The sequence below is a fragment of the Manis pentadactyla genome, chromosome 11, assembly GCF_030020395.1.
Source record: "Manis pentadactyla isolate mManPen7 chromosome 11, mManPen7.hap1, whole genome shotgun sequence".
In the NCBI taxonomy this organism is placed as follows: Eukaryota; Metazoa; Chordata; class Mammalia; order Pholidota; family Manidae; genus Manis; species Manis pentadactyla.
In genome coordinates this window covers 66630756-66651364 of record NC_080029.1, presented here as the reverse complement: position 1 = coordinate 66651364, position 20609 = coordinate 66630756, and the positions used below count along the sequence as shown (strand labels likewise).

General features: G+C 38.9%; 1 protein-coding gene across 2 annotated transcripts in view; it reads left to right on the top strand.

Moving 5' to 3' along the window:
- Positions 1–20609, top strand: part of AKAP6 (A-kinase anchoring protein 6) — a 631616-nt gene that overhangs the window by 162089 nt on the left and 448918 nt on the right. The window contains exon 3 of one of the 2 annotated variants that reach the window (XM_036881257.2): positions 2870–2924. The exons of the other annotated variant lie outside the window; for it this stretch is intronic. The gene's annotated coding sequence lies outside the window, so the exon portion shown is untranslated. The remainder of the gene's footprint in view (positions 1–2869; positions 2925–20609) is intronic. 2 annotated transcript variants of the gene reach the window in all.

Here is a 20609-nt window from a genome sequence, read left to right as displayed (position 1 = left end):
CAACCTACCTTTCCAAATTTTTCTTCTAATTCCTCTTCATTTGCTTGACAGGTCAATTTGGAGTGCTCCATGTCTTCTATACAAACTCAAGTTCTACTACAGCTTCCCAAAGTGTTTTGTAGGTCACTACTTCCATGAGATCTCTGTTAAAAAAATAATAATAAATATGTCCTGTGGTCAAATAAGTCTAAGACATGCTGCCAACTTTATTCGCCTTTTGGAAATTTGCAAGTTACATTAGCCCAGCTAAGGTATTGGGCAGTCTTGCAGTAAATAACTTACTTTAACTTTGTCTGCCAAGTATCTCCCAAACTTATTTGAACTGATTTGACTGGAACCCATTCCCCTTTTCCTCATGGAAAAATATGTAAACTTCCCTCAGAACTACGGTTCTGAAGTGTTGCAAGTGAAATATAACTTTACTTTTTCTTCAGATGGTTTTAAGTGAGACATAGCTTTTTCTGCCTCTCACTCTTAATGGCCACCCCTCACATGGCCCAGTAGAAGGGTGTCCATGTCTATTTCATTTTGGGGTCTTACTAGAGCAGTGCTTCTTATATAGTAATTGTTCTCTTATTATTTGTGGATAAATAAAATGCACAAAACACAAGTACTTCTTTTTAAAGGAAAATTCTCTGTAAAAGGACTTATCTGGTTCAAAACATAGATGCAGATAGACTCAAACCAGACCAGGCTTTTATTTGAGAATAAGGAGAATGTATATTTTCAGTTTTTTGTTTTTATTTGAACTGTTTTGTTTTTGGGCTCAGTTGAGGAGTAAACTGAGAAAGGTAACAATCTGGTCATTTCTGTCCTAACTGTATATATGGACATACCATGAGGTCTTGGGAACATTACTTCTCTTGAGCAATGTCTAGTCTTGTCTTATAATTTAAAGTCAGACTTGGAATAAATCAGTGCATGCCTATACCATTTAAACTTTCTTACTGGTTTGATGCAATTATTGTCCTTGCTCATTCTAACTTATTGTTGGCAGTATTCCCATTGGTTTCATTATTTCATTTGTGAGTCCTTGAATGAAATTTAATCAAATGCTATCTTGTGTCAAATCTTTTTTGTCCTTGACATGTATAATGCATTCAGCTATGCCCTGCTCTGTTTTCCCCATGGAGATAGAGGAGTGACTTCTCAGACTCCTTCCCACACTCTTTTCTGCATTGTGCAGCTCACAATGCCCATCTGTGGTTAAATCATGTAGAGAATGAGTTGTGTGCGTGTGTGTCTGTATGAGAGAGAGAGAGAGAGAGCGAGCATGTGTGTATATATAAGCCAGGGTGAGTCATGTAGCGGGGGATGAGCCATCCTTGATGAGCACAGGCAGTCACTGAGCATAGAAGTCCTTAAGAAGGGCCTGGGCATTTGGGGGAACTGGCTGCTTTCTTTCTGCACATCAACCCCACCTGCCTTCACGTTTGTTTGTTTAGTTGTTAGCTGAATGTGCTACATCAAGAGCAGAATGCTGGAATGCTTAGAAGTTTAGAAGGCTTTGGCGGAGTTTTATTAGCTTACAATACCCATTTATATGTTTAAGAGCCCCTAATTAATTATAATTATTTAGAATGAGTCTTGAGATTATTTTTTGTGGTGAAGACAAATCCTTCTTGGAGTATATTTTTTATTTTCAGAGTCTCTTCAATGCCATGAAGAGTAAGTTATTTAAATTTGTATATGTTAATGTGGTGGTGGTGGTACATTGATAATCATCGTTTAGAGAGACAGCAGACCTGGTGGCCACTTAAAGTTCTAAATTTATTATATTAAATGATTTGCAATTTAGGAGAGGAAAAGAGACCTGAGGATCAGATCTAGCTATGTATAGTAAAAGAACATTAGGCTATCCAAGACTAAGTCTTATCGTTTCCCATATGACATTTATGGTATACAGTTAAATAGGCAATATTTTGCATGGCATGACAAAATTGTATTGTCATGACAACCATATCACATAGGGAAAATACTAACATTTAGCATCACTCTAGTAATACTGAAATATTTAGAGCAAACTTTAGAATTAAAAAAATAATGAAGTTATTGTGATGTCATCAAAATGGAAATTGTTGCAAAGGGAAGAAAACACACTTTTGGCTGAATGCGTAGGAAATGCTGATGGTATTCATTAAGCATGAAATAATAAGGGGAACAAAATTTCCAACTCTATCTCCTCCTCCTTGAAATATCTTCTGTTTTTGGCTCTCTTTGAAGTCAATGTATGGTCTTTGCTTTAATCCATTTTTAAAGCTTCCTTTGAAGTCAGTGGGAGCTCATGCCTGGAAGGAGAGGGAAGTGACTGAGGAGCTGGTGCCTGCTGGGGAAGAGGGACCAGCTTCGTCATCACCGGAAAAGCGTATTTATTGATTGTCCTCATGTGCATGTTCTATTAGACTCTACAACCAAAGTGACCTTCAAACTGGTCTGATTTGTTTCCTAGTCTTATAAAGCTATTAAGATGACCCAAACCAATTATTTCTTTTTAGGATAGTGTTTTCATTTCAAATGATTGGAGAAACATGAATATTTATAAATGGAAATAATTCTTTTGTCTTGATACTTTTACAAATGCTGTTTCACTTAAACAAATGCATTTTCCAGATAAGTGAAACTAATAATTATCTAATAGAGTAATTCCTTCAAGGACAATTAAAAAGTATAGGATCATTTTCTCCTGTATGAAATTACTTCAGACTGCTTAGCTTTTTTTTTCCCCTTTAAAAAATCTTATTAAATATATTTTGGAGCAAGGTAGGACCTAATTTATTTCTCATTTTTCCTGCCTCTGTGCTGTTGCCAGTTGTCCTCTGTGATACAGGTTGTGTTTTCTCTGTTTCTATTCTGCTCTCTTATTTTACAGAGTTGCCTGAAGAAGGTCTGGGACACCTGAGGTAGCTTTATATCTTTCCTACAAGGTAAAGTATAAAGACTGTCCCTTCTGTCATTTCCTTTTTCTTTCCCCTCATCTTGTCCAGGTCCTCACTCCCTGTCCCTCCTCTCCTTAGACCTCCTGCTCCTTTTCCTTTCTGCTGTGGTCCTTTCCCACAATGCCAGCCCCTCTTATGAATTGAGAGGGCCTTCATAGATGTCTCGCCTGTGCACTTTGGTTGCAGGCTTGAGCTCTGCATCTCTGGATCTTGGATGCCTCTTAGGGCCTCAAACTCAACACTTAAAAGCTGAGCTTAGCAGCTACTGTCAAGATCTTTGTGTTAATCTCTGCGAGTGGCATCGCCTTCCATCTAGCCTGAAAACCTGTGAATTGCCCTTAACAACATCTCCTCCCTATCACTCTGCCTCTCATTTAACAAAATCAGTACATGTACACCTTGGAAATCGGCATCTGCCCATCTTCTCAACTCTTCGCTGCTACTGTCTCATCCACACCTCATCACATCTTACCAATGACTACAGCTGTTTCCTCCCTGCACTTCCAAGTACAAACTTGTTTTCACACCATTGAAAGTTTTTTTCCTCACTTGTGGCAAGTGGTGAGGTGACCTGTGATGATCTGTTTTTATGTGTCTCCTGGGCCAGAATGAAAGCTCCTGGAGAGTGCAGTTTATAGTTTATTTCTCTCTCAATCCCCATCCTAATTGCCTACCTCAGATCAGGTACAAATCAATAAATGAGGATTTTGAGAGGTCCTTTTTTCACTTGCATTTGGCCTTCAAGTTGTTTTATGTTGAAGATGCTGGTTCAGACATTACAATAATAAAACATTTTAACAGAGTCCCTCTTCAAGAGGCATATAGTTAGAAAAGGTATAATTTAAAAAAATCTCCTATAAGGGAAAACAATGCTTACACACTGAGGATGGTCCAGTAGAAGGACAGAGAGTTCTGGTCCTTAGTGATGATCTTAAGCCCTTGTAACACCTCCAGAGTCATCTGCTGCTGGAGTCCTTGTTATATGAGAAGTAACCCCCTATCATTAAAACCACTTTAGTTGGGTACAGAGAACAGCCATCTGCTTCAGACTGTTCCACTTCTCAGGATTTCTGAAAAGATTTCAGATAAGAACCTCTTTTAGCTTTTCCTTAGTGTGTTTAGCAGAGCCTGTAAATCAAACACACAACACCCCCAGTCTTATTGTAAAAAGTGATAATATAGTGGGAGAATGCAGCCAAACTACCTAATCTGTGGTAAGGATGAGGAACCTTTTTCTTTTAAAGAAAGGTAGAAAATATCCATAAAGTCCCCTAACTTATGAAGAGAAACCTGGTTTTAATTTTAGTGAGGTTTCTGGGCAACAATAGAGACAGAAAATTATCTGTTTAGCTAATTTAAAAATTGAATGAGCGGACTTACTGAATAAATGTATAAAATAAAAGTATGTTTCAGTTCCATTGTTTGAGCAATTAAAGGAGAGGGAAAAAAGTAAGACAGATCTAGGTTTTTTTGCAGCTGGGGAAGTAGGAGGCAGAGCACAGCTTGCTGTGGATGGATGGCCAGGAAGGCAGAGCCAGCGCCTGAGCAGAGGCGGCGGTTCCTTTAGTTCCCCACTGCGCTTCATACCATCTCTTTGAGGTCTCTGCTTCTTGTCCTGCCCTCGCTTCTAACTTACTTCATCCGGCCCAAAGCATCCTCCAAGTGGAATGTCTTCCCAAGGTGCTGCAGGTTCTTCTCTCAGCTTCTCATCAGCCTTTCTCTCAAGCCTCTGCCCCCAAATACTCTCCTGCCTAGGGTGCAGGGTCCCCCTTGCTGTGGGATCTCATCTCCTCCCTCCCTTTCCCTACATGGATTTCTTCTGTCCAGGAACATTTCTTTTCAGCTCCAGCTCAGTGGAGTCCTAACCAAACTTTGGTGTACTACTTAACTCTCTGGATCTCACTGTCTTTGTCTGTGAAAAGAGCATTAATAATACATACCTCACCAGACTGTGAGTCACCTAGCAGCTCCTCAACAAACATCCATTTCCCTTCCCTCCTGTGCTGCTGTTCCCATTGCCTCACTTCTGCTCTGCTGATACTGTGCTTTCCAGTCCTCTCACCAAGTAAGCCATCAGCTTGGAATTTGCCTCTGGAATTCTGCCTGGAGTCTACCCCTGTGACTGAGAAGGGTTTCAGAGGAGACTCTGAGGTTCAGGTCTTAGTCCTATCATGTACTTGCTGTGAGAGCTTTGGGAAGATTGCATACTCTCTTGGTAGCCTCGTTTCCTCATCTGTAATTTGCAAATAATTATTTCTACTTCAAGGGTTGTAGGGAGGAGTCATGAAAAGTGTTTAGTGTAATATTCAGCATGTTGTAAGTGCTCTATAAATGTTATAGATACCTTAGCTTAGAAGATTTGCTGAATGCCTATGATCAGTAGCATGATGTCCTCAATGCCCCTGCTTCATCATTCATTTGAGAAGGAAAGCATGGCAGCGTTCAAGTACAGTTGAAGCAGTTTATCTGGAGCAGGCCCTTGATAGATACTTCCTGAGGTTCATTGTCTGTGGTGGAAGGGGAGTGTAGAGAAATGCACTGGTTTTATTTTGTGTGGGAGGGAAGCTGTACCACCAGAGAAGGATGCAGTGACTAGGATATGGCTCCCTAGGCCAGGAGGGGGGTGGCAGCTGGACTGGACAGTGGGCCAACGAAGGGTGCTACAGCCATCGCCTCAACACTTTTGGTATCTTTACCCAACTTCACCCTCTCGCCTCCAGTTCTTAAGTTACCTGATACCTAAGAACCCTACAACCCCTTCCTAAAAGAAAACTACTGCTTTAGAAAGATTATTTGCCATTCTGAGGTAGAGTATTAAGATTCTACTCAGAAGAGCAGAATGCAGATTTTTTTTCAGCAAGAAGTAGAAGCCGAAGATGAAACTACTTTCAAGGATCAGCAAAGTATTCAGGTTGTGCAAAAAAGTAATTGTCTTAAAGCATCTTTAAAGTAATACCTGTTATTTAACTGTTTGTCAAAAATACTATTATATTACATTCTGGCCACAGGAATAGATCAATACTTTTTAATAGGAAACAAGACAGGCCTGTGTTTGTGTGTGTATGTATACATAAAGGTATTATCATTTCCTATTCTAGTCTAAAAAAGCAGATACATTATCTTAAGCCTATATTATTTTCTAGAGTGAGTAGTTTCTGAAACCTGTAACTTATGATATATTCTGAGGCAGAGATAGAATATCTGAATTTGGCCAGTCCAGTAATGCTTGCCTGGTGATAGTATAGTGGTGTTACATCATGTGACATTTAACATGTGCAAATTCAGGAGCATTTGGAAAGATACTTAAATATTGTGACTCATTCTCCATGCCTGTTCATTCAGTAAGCCTAGGCTTGCCCCTGGAGCTTCCTTGGGAGGGAATTCATGCTTTTGCTTTTCCTCAGTTGATCTCAGCTCCATCTGGGGTGGGGTCGGGGCAGAGTGGGGCATCTTCTTGAGCTCAGGGTGATTCTGGAGTTTAAACAAGGCTCCTGAGTGCAAGCCAACGTTTTCATCTCTGGCTTAACCCAAGGAATCATGTTCCAACCCTGGAGAAAAACAGTGTTTTGAGAGGCTAAGTAGCAGTCTCTAACATTTTCTAATTCTTTACTAATGGGTTCTCAAGGACGATTTTCAAAATGAGCATCCTTTTGAAATTAGGACCTCCTGCCATGATAATTTAAGCCCTGGTGAAGTGTAGCTCCAGTTGCCTCTCTTACTGCCATTCTATATCCCCTCCGCCAACTCGTGTTCTCTCCTTTGCGTTGTGATTGTAAGTGACCAGGGGTGGGCTGCAAAAGGGCTGGTTCATGACCAGCTAGTGGCCACAAGTAATATGGTGTTCAGTGCTGGAATTAGGGTCAACAATCAGGAGTTAGTAAACCTGCAAACTAGAGGCTTAGGTTTGGGGAATGCTATGAAGGAGCAAAATCCCCTAATTTGTGAAACCGTGCTCTAGGCCAAGAAGAATCTTGTATTCTTGTCTTGCTAGAATGATGAGAGGAGGGATTTCTTTCTAGGCAGGTTAATTCTTACAATACCAGAACAATAGGCAGTCTCCAAGGGTATAGTCTGTGTCTTGCATTGCCCTCATCTGCAGAATATTCAGGGTATTTTTGATGCCATAGATAATTCTCATGGGGGAGTGGGAGGTGATACTCCTGGGAGTTCTATGGTTGTCACTTCATGTTTTGTTACTGTTACTTAGTGATATGGGGAGGCGAGAAGCAAGGGACAGCTGATAATGGCTACTTATAGGGAGTCATAGAATCATAGATTTTGGTAATGGAGGGGCCCTCAACCCTAATTCTTGAGTTTTATAGAGATGAAATGATTTGTTTAAGGTCAAAATATGTGTAGAGCTAGGACCAGAACCTCAGTTTCCTGGCTCCAGGCTGGTGTTCATTACGCAGTTACAGTGTCTGATAAACTGGTTTAGCCTGTTTTGTGGTACAGCCCCACCCTTTAATGAGCTCCCTGAAAAGGGGAAAACAAAGTCCACATTATTCTTATTTGTTGAGGCTTTAGCAAGCAAGATTATCATTGGCAAAGTGCCCAGTGTGCCCAAATTCTGAAAATGTTTTGTGCTTGTATGTGCAGGGGGTGGGGATGGATGGGTGAAGGGGAATGGATGGCACTAATGATGAAGGCCACAACTGCAAAAACTGATTTCACTTACAGTAATGTGTGCTTATGGAATTTACAGGGATTTTATGACTATTACATCCTTCTATCTGTTTGGCATTAGGCAGATCTGCAAAGAGTAAATTTGAAATGAGAAATAGTTCTAGACTACTTTCTGGGTACTTCACTTGTCATGATACTGTCACAGCTCTTGCTTTGACCTCACTTTTGAGAAGAAATCCCCTCTAGCCTCATGATATCCTGGAACGAAGGGTGGGCATAAGCAACTGAGGGGCACAGGTTCTGAGGGGCAAAAGTAGCCACCATGATGCAGATGGAAGGCATTTATTTAAATTTTTACTCTGATTCAATCTTTGAAGCACTGGAGTTCAGGTCACATGGCCATAGAAGGAAATGAATTCTTCCCTTTTATCTTCTGATGGCTTTGGTTTACATGGAAATTCTATTTTAATAAGATTATTATTATTGTTTTACTTACTATAAATGACCTCTGTTTTTTAAATGTTGCATTTGCCACAATGTAGTATATGCCACACTCAGCAGGAATAAATCTTGTTTAGGCACCAATGTAAAAGGGGCTGCTTCTCTGTGCTCTGGCTACAGGATCCGCAGTTGTTTCTTGGGACCAGTTCTACCCAGATCTCTCTCAGTGACACACAACCACATTTTTTTAGGAACTTTGTTAAAGCAGATAAGGGATTAAGTGTGAAAGACCTCAGATTGCTGAATGTTACTTTAAAGCAAGGAGCGAATAGCATGGATGGAGCATTATTCTCACATTCCAATGCCAGTGCCTTCAAAGTCGGAAGTCAGCAACACTCCTTGACTGAAATGGTTCTGTTCTTGGCTTATTCAGATCTTCTCTGATATCCTGTTCTTGGGTCTACAGCTTTCTTTCTCTGCATTAGAGAGTTTATTTCCTTCCTCCAAACTTTTATTACTGACTGGGGAAGTTTTCCAGTAGTAGCTGGAAGTTCATTATCTTTTTGGCTCTAGCTGTTTCTGTTCCTACATGTCCCTGAACATATATGTGAAAATCTAATGTATTAAGAGATTGGCTTTCCTCTAAAGCATGTCCTTTGGAACCAGCTCCTTCTTGACCTTTGGGCAGCTGACAGAGTAGCTGTATGGTCCACCTGGACTCTGGTTTGGAAGAAAGCAACCTCTCAATCCATTCTGACTTAAAACTTCCTCCTCTATACAGAAATCACTGACTGGATGACAGCCTTGGGCTATAACCAGCAAGTGTCCACATAGAGCTAATGGGAGTTAGCTGATAGGGATGGGGATTGCTCTTAACCCATTTCTAAGTGAGCTAAATCAGCATAAATTGGTAATCATGCATAAATGACTTTGAGATGAATCTTATACCTAAATGCAGCTCAGCAAGGTTGCTAGCTTTCTAATAGTTGGTCGTGCTGCTCTACTCAGGCCATCTGTGAGTGAGCAAAGAGAAAGGAAGAGAGAGGAAAGAAGAGGTAGAAGGAAAAAGCTGGGGGATGGGCAGGGTAAGGGAAAGGGATGGGGGTGAGGAGAGAATTGAGAGGGAGAGAGAGAATATTTATTTGAAGGCTTCATCTTCTGCTAGATTATATTAATCTGTGATTTGGGAATTGGCCCCATTATTCAACAGTGTCCTTGAAAATGAAGGTGATATATTTCAACTGCATTTTTAAAGACAGAAATATATATGCCAGACTTTCAGATGTACCAAAGGAGGAATTTGGCTGTATTCCATAATGTTATTAAAGAGAAGAAAATATCTCTTGAATTCTATCACAAGAGTTGGAAAATATCTTATGGAGTAAATTGCAGAATTTCCAGAATGTCCTGCCTAGCCTTAGTCTATTTACATATCACTAGGTATTTACCACAGCTGCCTCCCACAGCCTCCAGGGCAAGGGGTGGAGAGATAATGGCCATTCTCTCCTCCCCTCCTTTCCTGGTACATAATTGGTTCTGGCTTCTGCCAGTCACCAAGGACTTCCCAATTGAATTCCTCTGGAAAGGGGCTGGAGGGGAAGTGAGCTTACCTGCAGAGCACCAAATGGGCTTGGCTAGTTGGAACTGAGGAGAAAGGGGAGAGGGTGAGCAATGGCCGGAGGAGATAGATGAGGCTGAGCCTAGCCAGTGGATTTGAGCAAGCTGTGAGCAATAAAAAACAGTTTCTCCTAACCTGTCCTTTCCCTTGACTGATTTCAGTTTCACTGGTTTCATTGGGGATTTGCCCCAGGTGGGGAATACCTTTCCCCATGGAACTACATATCTCAATTTAGCTTTCCATTTCCTGGAATCAGAAACTGAAGTATAGTGTTGCTAAGTGACTTGCCAGAGCTCACCAGCTGATCAGAGGCAGAGTAGGGTCTAGACACAATTCTGAATTGTATTCTGTGGGCTTTCTACTGCACCCTGGACATATGCATATATCAAATATGTCCAAAAACAAACACAATCTGAGAGACTCAAGAAAAAAAAAGGATTGGTTAGAATTGAGTTTGAGGTGAAGGCAGGAGGGGCTGATCTGTTCTGCAGTAGGAACAAGGCAGAGATAAAGATTTTGAAGGAGAAGGAGGCTCGCTTAGACAGTCTGTGATAGAGCAGGGTGGGGTCCTAATCCTGGAAGATGAATTTGGTGAGAAGAAATACAATCTTCTGCAGGGAATAGTCCTTTAATGTGTCCTTTAGTTTGGAATGATATGATATCCTTCATATCTTGATTCATCTGGCTAATGGAAAAGAGAGAGCTAGAGAGTGGCATCTTAAGGAGGGTAGTTGAGTTGGAATGGCAGAGAAAGGAAATGTTGATGGTTTTTTTACCTGAGATTTATCACATTGACTCTCCAGTCATATGTGATGTTAGTCCTTTGTTTTTGAGCCTTACACAGATGAGTATATTTTTAGGGAAAGTAGGGCATCAGTTCCTACATAAAGACCTTCAGAGGGATGATGATGTTATTGATTGACACAAGTAAAAGTATGATTCACAAAGTAAAATATACCCATGTTTCAGACCTGAGAACAACCCATATAAATATTTGGGGAACTTCTTTCTTGACATCTATCTATGCATATTTATATTTACATTTTGTTTTTATACAAATGTGAACATATTGTACATCTTGTTATGTAGTCTGCTTTATTTAAGCTTTAAGTCACTTTTACTGAATCCAAGAATTGAAGAGGCAGGTGACAATTTAATCCTTCTCCTAACTTAAGCTTTACTTTTATTTTTTAAAATCAATTTTATTGAAGTATAATTTACATAACTAAAATACACCATTTTAAATGTATCATTCAATGAGTTCAGAAGAACTCTGAAAATTCAGTAACAACCCAGTAAAAATGGGCAAAACATTTGAAAAGACACTTTATAAAAGAAAATATTTCTCTACTGGGTTCCTTTAGTTTTTGCTTCCTGTATTTTGAAACTCTGTTCAGAAGTTGAAGTTCTATAGGATTATTATATCCATTTGATGAACTGACTCTTTTATCATTATTATATGTCCCTTTTGTTCTTTGGTATTTATTATTCCTTGTTCTAATGTCCACTTTGACATTGAAATAGACACTCTAGATGTTGTATGGTATATCTTTCCATTCTTTTAATTTTAGCCCATCAGTGTTTCTGTATGTGAAGTGAGTTTCTTATAGACAGCATGCAGTTGGGTTTTGGTTTGCCTTTTAATTGGAATGCTTAGCCAATTTATATTTAATGTAATTGCTAATGAGGTTAGATTTAAACTTAGTACCTTCCTGTTTGTTTTCTACTTGTTCTATCCTTTGTTTCCTTTCCCCCATTTTCCTGCTTTCTTTTGGGCAGATATTTATTATTTTAATAATTTTATAATGAATATTTATTATTTTATCTCCTATTTGCTATACTGCTTTATTGCTTTCAAATTCAGAGTATGCATCTTTAACTTATCATAGTTTATCTTCAAATAATATTGTACTACTTCATATACAATACATGAATCTAACAATCTCCAATTTCTCCCCTCCTGGCCTTTGTGCTACTGTCATACATTTTATTTCTATATATGTTGTAAATCCCACAGTACATTGTTATAATTTTGCTTTAAACAGTCAATTATCTCTTAAAGACACTTTTAAATGGAAAAAAATTTAAGTATATTCCCACATATTTGTCATTTTTAGTGCTATTCATTTCTTTGTGTAGATCACATTTCTTTTGTATTATTTACCTTTTGCCTAAAGAACTTCCATGAACATTTCTTATAGTACAAGGTTGCTGGTGATAAATTTTCTCAGCTTTTATCTAAAAAATAATTTGTTTTTGAAAGATATTTTTACTGGTTGTAGAATTCTAGGTTGTCATTATTTTTCTTTTGTACACTAAAAATGTCACTTAGTTGTCTTCTGCTTGGCATAGTTTCTTACAAGAAATCCATGATCATTTTTTATTTGTTCTTTGTTACATAAAGTATCTTTCCTTTCTCTGATTGGTTTTAATATTATTTTTTAATATGAATTTTCAGCAGTTTGATGATGATGTGCCTTTGTATGATTTTCTTCTGTGTTTATCCCGCTTGGAGTTCAATGACTATCTGGGATTTATGGGTATGTATTTTACCTAAGAGATAGAAAATTTTCTCTCACTGTTTTTAATTGGATGCCAGTCATTGTGAATTTTGTACTGCGAATGCTGGATTTTGTTGTATTTCTTTAAAGAGTATTGAACATTTTGTAGAAGTTAGATGATTTGCAAACCACTTCAACACTTTAGAGTTTATTCATAAGCTATGATAGTGCTGGTGAAGAGCAGACTTTATGGGTAATTTAGGTCTACTACTAGGGTATGACTTATTCTGGAATCACTACTGAATTCCTTTTACATTCCAGGAAGTTTCTTTACTCCGGCAAGTGGGAGTTAGAATGATTCCCAGTTCTGTGTCAGCTTTGGGAATTGATCAGCTTTCATCTCTCTTTAACTGCTATTTCCTAGGAAATTGGCTGGCCTTGTGGAGTTTTGTACCATGCATGAACAGACTATATTCAGCCACAAACTCAAGGAGGTTCCCACTCATGTTTCTGGAGCTCTTTCTCTTCATAGCTTCCTCCTCTGTGGCACTCTGCCCTGCCAGTTTAATCTGCCATGCCTTTCCCAAACTCTAGTTTCTGTCCCCTCAATTCAGTGAGACTAAGCTCTTCTTGGGTTCTTTGTCCCTGCAGTATCATCTGGAATTTGCCTCTAGGCATAAATCTGGGACTCCTGTAGGGCTGATCTAATTTATTTTCCCTTTTCTAGGAATCACAGTCATATCTGAGATCCAATGGCTACAAACCAGAGCTGAGACTAGGTTGAGAGAGGTACCAAGGGTATAAAATTTAAGAAGCCATTCACTCTCAGGGTCATGCAAATGCAGGATTGGCCTTAAAAAAGGAGTGCCTCACCTAGTCTGATGAAAGCAGTTGTCTTATATATTTTATCCAGTTGTCTTATTGTTTATGATCGGAGAATAATTCTGGACTTGGCTAGTCTCTCATTGCCTGAAGTGTAAGTCTCCTGTCATCTGCATATTTAACTCAAGAGTATGTCATGGATGCCATTTTACATCAAATAATTTACATGTTTACTGCTTTTAAAATGATTGCCTTGTATTACATTGTATGGCTGGATCTAAGGATTATGGAAAGTAAAACTCATTTCTTAAAAAGTCTCCCATTCTCACAAGTGACATTTATTTATCACTGAAAATGAATATGTGAGTACACATAAAAATATTTCATTTAGAAATATGCTTTGTATTGAGTATGTTAACTAAGAGGCAAGACTGGCGAGTGGTTTTTCTCTATACTTGGTTTGTTACCTGAACATGTTGTTAATCCAGAGTAGTGGCCTGGGAATAAAACTAACCACTGTGGCAGTATTTCGCATTACATTCTGGAGCATGGGGTAACTTTAATGATGAATCAAAACCAGAGTTTCAAGAGATTGGTTTCAACAGTTCCAACAGTTAATCAGCTGTTTTCTCAGTTAAATTTATTTTGACAGAGGTAAAAACATCAAGGTCTGTCTACTACTTAAATATAAATGGAGAATAGACTGTCTGACATATGTTGTCCTCTTTTCAGTTTAACAACAAAATAGGTATCCAAAAAGCATGATTTGTTCTAACAACTCTTTTAACTATCTAAATATTATTCTTGTTTAACTACCATTTGTAAGTTTTATGTTGCCTTTTAACTTATGAACCAGATAAAGGAATTTTAACATTATCATTGTAATAATTGTTAGAAATTATGTGAAACCAAAAAAAAACCCAGCTACCAGAAGTATATATATACAGGAAAATGATAAAACATTGATTTGTTTAGTTAGTAAGATATGGTATGGTATTTCTTTCTTTTCCATTTCATGCATTGTTTTTTAACACCATATTTCTTTCTTTTCTATTTCATCTATTGTTTTTAATGTAATTGTGTCACACTTTTAGAGTAGAAAAGTACACTTCCATATGAAAATTCAATGCAACATTAAAATATTAACAAATTGAATCCAACAATATGTAAAGGAAATTATAAGCCATGGGCAAATGGGATTTATCCTAGGTATGCAAGGCTGGTTCGGCATTCAAAAATCAATTAATCTATCAGATCAATAGGCTAAAGAAGAAAAGTCATATGATTGTATCAATAGATGTGGAAAAAGTATCTGACAAAGTATAACATTCATTTGTGATTAAAACTCTCAGAATACTAAGAATAGAGGGGAACTTCCTCAGTTTGATAAAGAACATGTATGAGAAAACTTATACCCACATCATATTTAATGCTGATGAACCAGAAGCTTCCCTGCTAAGATCAGGAACAAAGCACAGATGTCTCCTCTTATATTCCTTTTCAACATTGTGCTGGAAGTCCTAGCTAAGGCAGTAAGACAAGAAAAGTATGTAAGATGTATGCTGAATGGGAAGGAAGAAATAAACTGTCCTTATTTTCAATTGCCTATGTAGATTGTCTATGGAGAAAATCTGAAATAGATTCTTGGAGCTAGTGAGTGATTATATAGAAAGGTTGCAAAATACAAGGTCAGTGTACAAAAAGTTTATTAATTTTCAATTAAATTTACATTAATACCTTCTAAATGAAACAATATAAACATAACAAAATATGTACAATATTTATATGAGAGAAATTACAAAATTCTGATGAAAAAAACCAAAGAAGGACTAAATAATGGAGAGGTATTCCATATTCGTGGGTAGGAAGATCCAATATTGTCAACATGTCAGTTCTTCCTAACTTGATCTGCAGATTGAATGCATTCCTAATAAAATTTCAGCAAGTTATTTTGTAGAGATTGACAAACTAATTCTGAAGTTTATATGCAGTGGCAAAAGACCCAGAATAGCCAAAACAATATTGAGCGAGAAGAACAAAAGAGGACTGATATGACCTGACTTCAAGACTTACTATAAAGCTGCAGTAATCAAGACAGTGTGTTATTGGTGAAAGAATAGATAGCTCAATGGAACAGAATAGAGTCCAGAAGTAGGCCCACACAAATATAGTCAACTGATATTTGACAAAAGAACAAAACCAATACAATAGAGCAAAAACATTCTTTTCAACAAATGGTGTTGAAACAACTGGACATCTACATGCAAAAAAAAGAATCTAGGCGGAGCCAACATGGCGGCGTGAGTAGGACAGTGGGAATCTCCTCCCAAAAACATATATACTTTTGAAAATACAACAAACACAACTAGCCCTAAAAGAGAGACCAGAAGACGCAGGACAGTGGCCAGACTGCAGCTACACCAGCGAGAACCCAGCGCCTCGCGAAGGGGGTAAGATACAAGCCCCGGCCCTGTGGGACGCGAGCGCCCCTCCCCCCAGCTCCCGGCGGGAGAACAATAGGCAGAGCGGGAGGGAGACGGAGCCCAGGACTGCCGAACACCCAGCCCCAGCCATCCGGGCCAGAGCGCAGACACAGTATATGCCCAGGGGGCCCTGGATACTGGGAGAACAGGGGGTAGACCTCAGAGCGGGTGCTGAAGCTGACGCCCCTGTGACAAAGAAAAGCGGGGGCTTTTTTGAAAGTCTTAAAGGGACAGGGACTTAACAGCTTGACGGAAACAACCCAGGTCACAGTACAGCAGCTGGAAATTACAGGGAAAACCGGGTGCACTAACCCCCTGGGCAACAGCTCTGAGACCCCTCACGGAGGCAAACAGTCAAGCAGCCCCCCCATCCATCACCCCACCGGGCGCTGCGAAAGCAGAGAAGCAGCCTGAGACAAATTCCGCCCACAGAAAGGGAAATTTCTCCCTTCCGGCCAGGCAAGACACAAAGACCCACTCTACACGCAATTACCCAACACAAGCCACTAGGGGTCGCAGTTGCCCCAGTAAAGAAAGGCCAGTAGTAAGTGAAAATTTTGGCCCTCCCAGCTGACAGTCAATAGCACCTGTCAACATGAAAAGGCAAAAAAATATGATTCAGACAAGACTAACCCAGACAGCTTCGGCATCTGCTACATCTTCCCCTGAGAAGGAATCTGGGGAGATAGATTTAGCCAGTCTACCTGAAAAAGAATTCAAAACAAAAGTCATAACCATGCTGATGGACTTGCAGAGAAATATGCAAGAACTAAGGAAGGAGAATTCAGAAATAAAACAAGCTCTGGAAGGACTTCAAAACAGAATGGACGAGATGCAAGAGACCATTAATGGACTAGAAAACAGAGAACAGGAACGCAGAGAAGCTGATGCAGAGAGAGATAAAAGGATCTCCAGGAATGAAAGAATTTTAAGAGAGCTGAGTGATCAATATAAAAGAAATAATTTAAGAATCATAGGCATTCCAGAAGAAGTAGAGAGAGAAAAGGGGATAGAAAATGTCTTTGAAGAAATAATTGCTGAAAATTTCCCCAAACTAGGGGAAGAAATGGCCTCTCAGACCACAGAGGTACACAGAACTCCCATGACAAGGGATCCAAGGAGGGCAACACCAAGACACATAATAATTAAAATGGCAAAGATCAAAGACAAGGACAAAGTATTACAAGCAGCCAGAGAGAAAAAAAAGGTTACCTACAAAGGAAAACCCATCAGGCTATCATCAGACTTCTCAACAGAAACCCTACAGGCCAGAAGAGAATGGCATGATATACTTAATGCAATGAAACAGAAGGGCCTCGAACCAAGACTACTGTATCCAGCACGAATATCATTTAAATATGAAGGAGGGATTAAACAATTCCCAGACAAGCAAAAGTTGAGGGAATTTGCCTCCCACAAACCACCTCTACAGGGCATCCTACAGGGACTGCTCTAGATGGGAGCACTCCTAAAAAGAGCACACAACAAAACACCCAACATATGAAGAAGGGAGGAGGAGGAATAAGAAGGGAGAGAAATAAAGAATCATCAGATTGTGTTTATAATAGCTCAACAAGCGAGTTAAGTTAGACAGTAAGACAGTAAAGAAGCTAACCCTAAACCTTTGGTAACCACAAACTTAAAGCCTGCAATGGCAATAAATTCATACCTTTCAATAATCACCCTAAATGTAAATGGACTGAATGCACCAATCAAAAGACACAGAGTAATAGAATGGATAAAAAAGCAAGATCCATCCATATGCTGCTTACAAGAGACTCACCTCAAACCCAAAGACGCGCACAGACTTAAAGTCAAGGGATGGAAAAAGATATTTCAAGCAAACAACAGAGAGAAGAAAGCAGGTGTTGCAATTCTGGTATCAGACAAAACAGACTTCAAAATAAAGAAAGTAAAAAAAGACAAAGAAGGACATTACATAATGATAAAGGGCTCAGTCCATCAAGAGGATATAACCATTATAAATATATATGCACCCAATACAGGAGCACCAACATACCTGAAACAAATATTAACAGAACTAAAGGAGGAAATAGAATGCAATGCATTCATTCTAGGAGACTTCAACACACCACTCACTCCAAAGGACAGATCCACCAGACAGAAAATAAGTAAGGACACAGAGGCACTGAACAACACACTAGAACAGATGGACCTAATAGACATCTACAGAACTCTACATCCAAAAGCAACAGGATACACGTTCTTCTCAAGTGCACATGGAACATTCTCCAGAATAGACCACATACTAGGACACAAAAAGAGCCTCAGTAAATTCCAAAAGATTGAAATCCTACCAACCAACTTTTCAGACCACAAAGGCATTAAACTAGAAATAAACTGTTCAAAGAAAGCAAAAAGGCTCACAAACACATGGAGGCTAAACAACACGCTCCTAAATAATCAATGGATCAATGACCAAATCAAAATGGAGATCCAGCAATATATGGAAACAAATGACAACAACAACACTAAGGCCCAACTTCTGTGGGACGCAGCAAAAGCAGTCTTAAGAGGAAAGTATATAGCACTCCAAGCATATTTAAAAAAGGAAGAGCAATCCCAAATGAACGGTCTAATGTCACAACTATCAAAATTGGAAAAAGAAGAACAAATGAGGCCTAAGGTCAGCAGAAGGAGGGACATAATAAAGATCAGAGAAGAAATAAATAAAATTGAGAAGAATAAAACAATAGCAAAAATCAATGAAACCAAGAGCTGGTTCTTCGAGAAAATAAACAAAATAGATAAGCCTCTAGCCAGACTTATTAAGAGGAAAAGAGAGTCAACACAAATCAACAGTATCAGAAATGAGAAAGGAAAAATCACAACAGATCCCGCAGAAATACAAAGAATTATTAGAGACTACTATGAAAACCTATATGCTAACAAGCTGGGAAACCTAGGAGAAATGGACAACTTCCTAAAAAAATACAACCTTCCAAGACTGACCCAAAAAGAAACAGAAAATCTAAACAGACCAATTACCAGCAACGAAATTGAAGCGGTAATCAAAAAACTACCAAAGAACAAAACCCCCGGGCCAGATGGATTTACCTCGGAATTTTATCAGACATACAGGGAAGACATAATACCCATTCTCCTTAAAGTTTTCCAAGAAATAGAAGAGGAGGGGATACTCCCAAACTCATTCTATGAAGCTAACATCACCCTAATACCAAAACCAGGCAAAGACACCACCAAAAAAGAAAACTATAGACCAATATCCCTGATGAACGTAGACGCAAAAATACTCAACAAAATTTTAGCAAACCGAATTCAAAAATACATCAAAACCATCGTACACCATGACCAAGTGGGATTCATCCCAGGGATGCAAGGATGGCACAACATTCGAAAGTCCATCAATATCATCCACCACATCAACAAAAAGAAAGACAAAAACCACATGATCATCTCCATAGATGCTGAAAAAGCATTTGACAAAGTTCAACATCCATTCATGATAAAAACTCTCAGCAAAATGGGAATAGAGGGCAAGTACCTCAACATAATAAAGGCCATCTATGAAAAACCCACAGCCAACATTATATTGAATAGCGAGAAGCTGAAAGCATTTCCGCTGAGATCGGGAACTAGACAGGGATGCCCACTCTCCCCACTGTTATTTAACATTGTACTAGAGGTCCTAGCCACGGCAATCAGACAAAACAAAAAAATACAAGGAATCCAGATTGGCAAAGAAGAAGTCAAACTGTCACTATTTGCAGATGACATGATACTGTACATAAAAAACCCTAAAGACTCCACCCCAGAACTACTAGAACTGATATCGGAATACAGCAAAGTTGCAGGATACAAAATCAACACACAGAAATCTGTGGCTTTCCTATATACCAACAATGAACCAACAGAAAGAGAAATCAGGAAAACAACTCCATTCACAATTGCATCAAAAAAAATAAAATACCTAGGAATAAACCTAACCAAAGAAGTGAAAGACTTATATTCTGAAAACTACAAGTCACTCTTAAAAGAAATTAAAGGGGACACTAACAGATGGAAACGCATCCCATGCTCATGGCTAGGAAGAATTAATATCGTCAAAATGGCCATCCTGCCCAAAGCAATATACAGATTTGATGCAATCCCTATGAAACTACCAGCAACATTCTTCAATGAACTGGATCAAATAATTCAAAAATTCATATGGAACCACCAAAGACCCCGAATAGCCAAAGCAATCCTGAGAAAGAAGAATAAAGTAGGGGGGATCTCACTCCCCAACTTCAAGCTCTATTATAAAGCCATAGTAATCAAGACAATTTGGTACTGGCACAAGAACAGAGCCACAGACCAATGGAACAGACTAGAGAATCCAGACATTAACTCAGACATATATGGTCAATTAATATTTGATAAAGGAGCCATGGACATACAATGGCGAAATGACAGTCTCTTCAACAGATGGTGCTGGCAAAACTGGACAGCTACATGTAGGAGAATGAAACTGGACCATCGTCTAACCCCATATACAAAAGTAAACTCAAAATGGATCAAAGACCTGAATGTAAGTCATGAAACCATTAAACTCTTGGAAGAAAACATAGGCACAAACCTCTTAGACATAAACATGAGTGACCTCTTCTTGAACATATCTCCCCGGGCAAGGAAAACAACAGCAAAAATGAACAAGTGGGACTATATTAAGCTGAAAAGCTTCTGTACAGCAAAAGACACCATCAATAGAACAAAAAGAAACCCTACAGTATGGGAGAATATCTTTGAAAATGACACATCCGATAAAGGCTTGACGTCCAGAATATATAAAGAGCTCACACGCCTCAACAAACAAAAAACAAATAACCCAATTAAAAAATGGGCAAAGGAACTGAACAGACGGTTCTCCAAAAAAGAAATACAGATGGCCAACAGACACATGAAAAGATGCTCCACATCGCTAATTATCAGAGAAATGCAAATTAAAACTACAATGAGGTATCACCTCACACCAGTAAGGATGGCTGCCATCCAAAAGACAAACAACAACAAATGTTGGCGAGGCTGTGGAGAAAGGGGAACCCTCCTACACTGCTGGTGGGAATGTAAACTTGTTCAACCATTGTGGAAAGCAGTATGGAGGTACATCAAAATGCTCAAAACAGACTTACCATTTGACCCAGGAATTGCACTCCTAGGA